This window comes from Callorhinus ursinus, unplaced genomic scaffold, assembly GCF_003265705.2.
Source record: "Callorhinus ursinus isolate GAN/ISIS: 27379988/994484 unplaced genomic scaffold, GSC_fseal_2.0 scaffold15, whole genome shotgun sequence".
NCBI lineage: Eukaryota > Metazoa > Chordata > Mammalia > Carnivora > Otariidae > Callorhinus > Callorhinus ursinus.
In genome coordinates, this window is record NW_027397077.1 from 18,717,165 (window position 1) to 18,723,359 (window position 6,195).

Consider the following 6,195-nt stretch of genomic DNA (forward strand, 5'->3'; position numbering starts at 1 on the left):
CTGATGAAGTTTGTGGGTCCACCCAAGCCTCAGTAAAGTCAGCTGAGGGTCCAAGACACACCAAGTGCCCTGGGTGAACAATAGCATACAGCTCAGTTCTCATTCTCTCGGCTTCTAGAGATCTGTCCTTGTAGCATTATGATTATGTTACTGTCATGATAAAGGATGCAGAGTGGCATAGTGGTTAGGGCTTTGGCTCAGGAGCTCTGCTGACCAGTACTTTTGCTACAAGTCACACATAGTTGCTGACTACTTGAAATGTGGCTACCAGGATTGCAGAACTATATTTTTAAATTTTATTTAATATTATATTAAATTTAACTCAAAATATGAAGTTTCCCATTCAGTTATAGGAAACTTTTAAGTATGCTTAGAACAATTTGGTTATGTGAATCTTCTTTTTCAGCTGTAAATTTTATAAAATCTAAGTACAGATTAAGTATTTCTGCTGAAAATTTAGCCTTCAAATGGGAAAGTGCTCTATATATAAAATCACACTAGATTTCAAAACTTAATATGGTTAAAAAGAATGTTAAATATCTCATTAATAAACATTACATTGATTATATAGTGAAATAATATTTTGGATATATTAAGTAGAAAATACTCTTAAAATTAATTTCACCTGTTTTTCCTTATTTTTTAAATACAGTTACCAGAAAATTAAAAATTGTACGGCTTGCATTATGTTTCTATTGGACAGCACTGCTCTAGAGTAAACTCCTCTAGTTCAAATCTTAGTTCTTACAAGCTGTGTGACCTTGGGCAAGTCATTTAACCTCTTAGCTGAGTGAGACTTTAATAGTTATGTTCATTTTTTTGCTCCCTATTTTTTAAGGATATCATGAGTTAATACATATTATGTGCTTTACACAATGACAAATGGTAGTAAATAACTATTAGCCTTAATGCATTTAATGTGTATAAGTTATTATTGCTTTGCATATTTATTATCTGTGCTACAATTTTCATTTCGGAAAAGATCAAAAAGCTATTACCATATTTTTCCATTAAAGAATGGGGCCACATTCTTCTGTTCTAAAAATATTAACAGTATTTTAAAAAATTGGGAAATTGGGTGGTATGTGAGAAAGAACACTGTTTTTGGAGTCAAGGTGTGTGCCTGTTCATCCCTGGTGTTCTGTAGTCTCACTGTGTGACCTTGTTCCACTCATTTTTTGTGTCTGGTCTCAGTTTCTTCTTATAAAAGTCACTGATGCTGGAGTAGATGATCTCTCAACTCCTCTTCAGATATGAAATCCTGGAATTCCTTGGAAATTGAAAATGAAGCCATATATAGGTTGGAAAGAAACCCAATTGGTAAAGTGGGAAGAGGAAAAGAAGAGGGAAGTATTTAAAAATACAAGTTTTTTCAATGGGGCTTTCAATTTAGGTCTTTTTCAAATAAGTTCCAAGGCTCAGTTAACTCAGCTAAGGAGGACCCAAGATGCATGAAGTGGCTCTGGATAAACCATGTTGTAGGATTCAGTTCTCATTTTCTTAGATGATAACACTGTATTAGTGTAGCATTAAAGGAGGCAGAGCGGAAAGGTAGTAGTTTACCTAATAATACTTAACTAGTTAATGCATACGTCACTTACTATGAGCCAGGCACTGTTCCTTTCAATTTATAATCACTCACAACTGTATGAGGTAAGTTTTAGGATAGGGTCTAGCTCCTGATGAGACCTGCAAGCAAATAAACTTAAACTGCCCAAGGTCACACTGCTGGCACTGAATTCAAACCCAGGCAATCTGACTGCCGTGCCTACATGCTGCACATGGTGTTGTGTTGTGCTGGCCCCCTAGGTCCAGTGTTAGGGTTCCTGGGGGAAATGTGACATGTGGTTCCTGCCCTCATAGAGGTTAGAGTGTTTATGCAGAGATAATACATATTAAATGCACAAAGAGCTACTGTTTTTTGCATATTTATGAGGTACAAGGCATTATGTGATGCGTGTGTAATAAATCATCTCATATTATTTTTTACAAAAAAAAGGGAGGAAATCTATCATGAATGCTAGAAAAATTTGAGGAGTAATTTAACAGTATTAAACTGGGGACCTTGACCTACTTTAGGTGCATGAAGAACATCCAGGGACTTCTTAAGAAAGAAATTTCAGCTGACACCTGAGGTTGCATAAGAGCTGAACAGCAGAGTGTGTGTCTCTGTGTGTGTGTGTGTGTGTGTGTGTTGGCTACTAACAGGAATGATTCAGAGTATTCTGGGTAAACACCCCTGAGGTGTTGCACTCAGTGTCTGTATATGCAGTTTGTAAAATTTCAAGGCTGTTTTAAGTCCTAGCAACATTCCTTTGTTATTGTGCTTTTTTTTTTTTTAAGATTTTATTTATTTATTTGACAGAGAGAGAGAGAGACAGCGAGAGAGGGAACACAAGCAGGGGGAGTGGGAGAGGGAGAAGCAGGCTTCCCGCTGAGCAGGGAGCCCAGTGCAGGGCTCAATCCTGGGACCCTGGGATCATGACCTGAGCAGAAGGCAGATGCTTAACCAGTTGAGCCACCCAGGCGCCCTGTTATTGTGCTTTTAACATCAGCACCACCATAGTTTCTGCAAGGAAACTATCTCTGACTGACTCTCCCAATCAAGTCCGTAACAGTAAGTTTCAGTTTATTTGCAAGATTTATTGGTAAATACCTGACTCTCACCAAACTATAAGATTCATCAGGGCAAGCACCAAATTTCTTTTGCTCAACATTTTATTTCTAGCACTCAAAATTTGTTAAATAAATGAAGAGATCTTTTCAGACTAATATTGTTATTAGCTTAAAATTATCACTAGGAGTTCACGTTTATCCCTTAAAGCATACAACCCCACATGAAATAAAAATGAATTTTGGATTATGGACCACTGCAATCTGCTAATAGGGCACACAGAGTTAGCCTTGCTTGCCTTTCTAGCAAAGCCTTTAAAAGTGATCTATATTCACGTTGTTTTCTAAGTAATATACATTATGCAAAAGCACACTGACAGGTCTATGAATGAGTTGGTAAAATAGGCAATCTAAAAGTTTCTTTATTCTTTGAAGAAAAATGAATAACTGTCTTCTAAAAAATACATTATAGACCCCTTTACATTGATTCTTTGGTTTTTCTAGGTAGTGAATCAAATATATTATTTATAATTAGTTTCTTTTTTTTCTGCATGGTTTTCCCTTTTTAAATTTCAAAGAGATTAAGAAGTAATGTGTTTTGTCATATGTAAAATGAAAGAAACCAGATGAAAGAGTATACATTTTATAATTTCATGTGAAGGCCAAACAGGCAAAATTAATCCACTCTTAGATGTGAGGTGAGTAGTGACCTTTGAGAGAACAGACCGTTGGTGGATTTCTTGGTCAAGGGGCTCATCATGTGGGTGTATTCAGTTTGTGAGAAGTCATCCAGCTGTACAATTATGATGTGTGCAGTCTTCCTGACAGATGTTGTACTTCAATAAGGTTATACAAATTCAGACACATAATGAGTGTTTTGAAGGAAGGAATTCACCGTGTTTTTGGAGATTTCCAATGACTTAGATGGAAGGCCATATTAAAACGCCTGAGAGTTAAATATTTCAGAAAAAGGCCTAAGAGAGGTTAGTTGAAGGAACAGCATTGGATTCTGGCCAGTATCTTTAGGAAGGGATGCTGTGTGCTCCTCCACCCTCACGTGGCTAGCTGTGATGTCCAGGAAACTTTAGAAACGCTGGAGAGACTTGGACGCAATGTTGCAACCCTGGCAGGCTGGCTCCTGAGTCTGACCCCTGACCCCTGCACTCAACTGTGGGCAATATCCCTGGTCGTCCAACCTGGCTGCAATTGCAAGTACCTGGGAGCTTTAAAGAAACAATGCCAGTGGCCCACCTGTGGGGATTTCCAGATGAAATTCATGTGGGGGCTGGGCATTAGGATTTTTTAAACCTCCCATGGTAATTCTGATATGAATCAAAGTTTGAGAATTGCTGTTCTTTTCTATATGATTATACATTTGCCCCTTGAACAATATAGGGTTTGGGGTGCCAACCACCACCCAAGTAAAAAATCCACTTATAACTTCTGACTTCCTAAAATTACTAAAAGCCTACTACTGTTGACCAGAAGCCTCACTGGTAAGAATCAATTAAGGCATATTTTGTACGTTGTATTATTACATACTGTATTCTTACCATAGAGTACTCTAGAGAAAAGAAACTGTATTAAGAAAATCATAAGGAAGAGAAAATACATTTACAGTAGTGCACCATAGAGAATCCACGCAGAGGCAGTGTGCCCAGTGGTCCCTGGATCTTCTCCTGCTGCAACAGTGTATACACAGAATAGACCCAGGGATGCCCTGCTCCTAGTCCCATCCCACCCTCCAATCTCTTCCAGTGGGAACCTTTGGAACCATCTTCTCAGTCATCCCTTGCCTCCAAAACCAGCCAACACCATCATTTGAGCTTAGCTCCTTACTGTTGATCAATCATGAGCTCCCACATTTCTCAGAATTATTTCACTGAATTGGAAGCTGCTGTCAACCACCTGGTCAATGTGCGTCTGCAGTCCTTCTACACTTACCTCTCTCTGGGCTTCTACTTTGATCTCGAGGATGTGGCTCTGGAGGGCCTGGGCCACTTCTTCCAGGAGTTGGCTGAGGAGAGGCTTAAAGATACAAAACCAGGACTTGCAGAAGCCATCTCAGGACAAGTGGGGTAAAAAGCCGAGGTCGTGAAAGTTGCTATGATCCTGGAGAAGAAACTGAAGCAGGCCCTTCTGGATCTGCATGCTCTGGGCTCTGCTGGTGTGGACCCCTCCCGCTCTGTGACTTCCTAGAGAGCCACTTCCTGGATGAGGAGGTGAAACTCATCAAGGAGATGGTGACCACCTGACTCACCTCTGCAGGTTGGGCTCCAGGCTGGGCTGAGCAAGTAGCTTTTTGAAAGGCTTACCTTCAAGCATAATTAGGAGCCTCAAAAGCTCAGCAGCTCTGGAGGGGCCCCTCTGGCGTTCCCTTGGTGGCAGAGCTGCTGTCTGAGTCTCTCCCTGTAGCCACTGGCAGCTTTTTAACCACACTGGAGCCCTCTCTCTAGCTATGGGCCCAATGGAAACAATAAAACTTTTTGCAGAAAAAACAATCCAAATATAAATGGACCCAAGAAGTTGAGGCATTTCAAACCCATGTTGTTCAAGGATCAGCTGTATTAGATTATGTTATACTCTACCATAGTCTAATATTATACTGTGCCATGCTGAGTTATGCTCTGCTATGCTGCAGTACAGTACACAGCTCCCTAATGTTGTGTATTGCCTACAAATACATATATATATATAAGATAAAGAAATGCATGAAAATGTTAAGCCCCACATTCAAGATAGTAACTACTCCCAGGAGAGATGGTGGCTGAAATCAGGAAGGATACATGGGTGATCTCAGCACACACACACACACACACAATATTAATTTTATTTATATTATATGTATTTATAGTTTTTTTAAGCTGGAAGGTGGGTGCAAATGAAGTTGAAATCAATCAGTCTTTAGAGTTATTTGTTGAGCTCCTACCTTGATCCAGATTTATTTTTCTAGGTTCTGCAGGGGAAAAACAAAAAACCCAAAGCAAACCAAAACAAAACCAAACCAGACAAAATCTTGAATTCATGGAACTAATATTTTAGTTAGGGCAACCAGGTAATAAATTAATATACAACTAAATATATACTTTATTGATCAGCGCTATGGAGAAGAACAAAGCAGGATAATGAGATGCTGATATTGGGGTGAGGGAGACATGGCTCTTTCATGTAGGGTTGTGAGGAAAGCCCTCTCTGTTAAGGACAGGCCTGAAGAACTCAGGGAAGGGAGTCAAATAGATATTTAGGAGAAGAGTATTGAAGGCAGAGAAAGCTCTGAGTGCTAATGCTCCAGGAGCCAACACGGGGAAACAGGAGTGGGCGGTGGGACAGAGAGGGAGAATGGTTGGCAGGCAGGGGAAGGCTCCCACGAAAGGCTGGGAGATCAGTGTGGGGAACATGCATTTTATTCTTTTTTAAAGATTTTATTTATTTATTTGACAGAGGGAGACACAGCGAGAGAGAGAACACAAGCAGGGGGAGTGGGAGAGGGAGAAGCAGGCTCTCCACCGAGCAGGGAGCCTGATGCGGGGCTCTATCCCAGGACCCTGGGATCATGGCCTGAGCTGAAGGCAGACGCTCAAC

General features: G+C 40.1%; 1 pseudogene; it reads left to right on the forward strand.

Annotated features, from left to right (window-relative positions):
* Positions 1-4,464: 4,464 nt before the first annotated feature.
* LOC112834181 (ferritin light chain pseudogene) lies at positions 4,465-4,944 on the forward strand (annotated as a pseudogene).
* Positions 4,945-6,195: the final 1,251 nt, after the last annotated feature.